Genomic DNA, 2,425 nt, shown 5'->3' on the forward strand with positions numbered 1-2,425 from the left:
CTGATGAGAAGCCAAGGACAATGGCACGGGGTTTTGACCCTACTTCATGTTCTGGCTCTGTGGAAGCCTAGCCAGTTTGGTTGTTCACCTTCCTAGACATGGACGGAGGGGAGAGGACCTTGGACTTTCCACAGGGCAGGGAACCCTGACTGCTCTTTGGACTGGAGAGGGAGGGGGAGAGGAGCTTGGGGGAGGGGGAGAAGGTTGAGAGGAGGAAGAGGGAAATGGGAGGCTGGGAGGAGGCGGATACTTTTTTTCCCTTTTCTCAATAAAAAAAGTTATTTTTTAATAATTCTTTTTATAATATATTCTAAAACCCATACTTTACCCTACTAGTCATGATGTATAGAAGAGAAACACAGGTCTTTACATACCTTGAGAGTGTTCTATGTGTTTGACTATGTATTGCTATAGTCATAGTTTATTCTCTACATTTTGCTATTGAGTGCTAGAACAATAAGAGTCCATGCAATCCAGAGACAAATACCATAGAACCACAGTATAAGAGTACCATAGACTTCTCAGTCATATTAGGTTAAAACAGAATAGAAGAACTGGGGTGATAGCCCATAAGTTAAGAGCAATGGCTGATCTTCTAAAGGACTTGGATTGACCCCCAGCACACACGTGGCAGCTCTCAACCACCTCTAACTCCAGGTCCATTTTTTCTGCTACAAATTTTTGGCCTCCACAGGAACAGTAATATATGGTATAAAGATATACATGCAGGCAAAGCATACACACACACACACACAAACACATATGTAAATTGATTACTTAATTGATAAAAAGGAAAAAAACCTTTATTTTAAACATAAGCATGAAGATATTTCCCATTTGTGAATGTTTCTTTTGTTTCTTACAGAATCTAGCAGTTGATTGTCTATAAATGATCCTCTGCAGCTCTAAGCTCATTCAGACGTACATAACATTTGTATATATAATTACATTTGCATATCTCATTACCCTGTTGGTCTTTTAAAAATAAGATATTTTACAAGTGAGTATACAGATGACATCTATACTGTGCTGTTGACATAATTTGGGAGATAAAATCCAAAACCCACAGGAACTTCCCTGCAAATGGCAATCATGATGGTTTTAGTACCTGAAATGTGGGTGGAAAAGAAGATGCAGTATAGCTTTCCACCCAATGTTCCTTGGTAATGTCCATCTAAGACGGAATGGCCACTTTCCTGATCAACCCAGCAATGCTCAGAAGGAAGGACACTACATTGCAGCTGAGTGTTCCTCTGTCATTGGCCCTAAGAATGCTGTACATTGGAAGATTCCAAATGGCATAGCTAGAAGCAACAACAGGACAAGGAAGCTTGATAAGTTTTCTGATCAGATACTGAACCATTGGGGTAAGGAGGCTGCAGAAAACTGAGGCCCCAAGCCCCTTATTTGTGAGCTATAGTTTTAGCAGATTAAAACTTCAAAACACCAATTCACACATAAAATTTGTCATGAATTCAAAGTAGTTATCTCTGAGTGTCAAGTCTTCAGCACAGAACCCTGTGTGACAGTGCCCAAGAAAGAGACTTAGATTTAAACTCTTCATTATGCTGGAAACATTCGAATACCTTGAAAACTATCCCAAGATCATAAAAATTACAAGGCAATTGCAATCATATCTGATGGGATTCAGAATAAGATTTAGCTAACACTTTTACTGATTCTCATGGAAGCCATCAAATAGGTTTGGATTTAGGGAACATTATTTATGCAGACTATATCACACTATTATCTCCAGTAGAAGAGAATGTAAGTTTTGAAACATATACATAGTTTACAGCATTTTTAACTACCCCCACATAATTTGGAATACAACAGAATTTTATGAAACACTAATAAAGTTGACCATTAAATAAACTGCTTCCGTCTAATGGTATTGTGTATCATTCATTTAAAAAATACCATTCTATTTTTTTTAAATTTATTTTGCCAGCACCATGAGTGTAGATGGTTTCTTATTTCCATTGTCCAATTTTGAAGTTATTTTCAAAAATTAGGTGTTCATAGGTGTATAAATTAATGTCGGGGACTTTGATTTGATTCCATTTATTCACATGTCTGTTTTTATGCCAATACCAAGCTGCTTTCATTACTATAGCTCTATAGTATAGCTTGAAGTCAAGGATGCCTCCAGAGGTTCCTTCATCATACAGGATTATTTTGGCTATCCCAAGAATTCAAGCTCAAAGTCACAGAAAATATAGCCAATGTATATATATATGACTTCATAGAAAAAAATCTTTTACCAGCATAAAGAATGGAAAATGTATGTTTTTGGTGCACGCTTTTAATCTCAGTTCTTAGGAGGAAGAGGTAGGTGGATCTTTAGTGAGTTTGAGACCAGCATGGTCTACAAAGTGAGTTTCAGGATAGTCAGCACTGTTACACAGTGAAACTCTGTCTTAGA

Source organism: Microtus ochrogaster, unplaced genomic scaffold (genome assembly GCF_000317375.1).
Source record: "Microtus ochrogaster isolate Prairie Vole_2 unplaced genomic scaffold, MicOch1.0 UNK9, whole genome shotgun sequence".
Classification (NCBI taxonomy): domain Eukaryota; kingdom Metazoa; phylum Chordata; class Mammalia; order Rodentia; family Cricetidae; genus Microtus; species Microtus ochrogaster.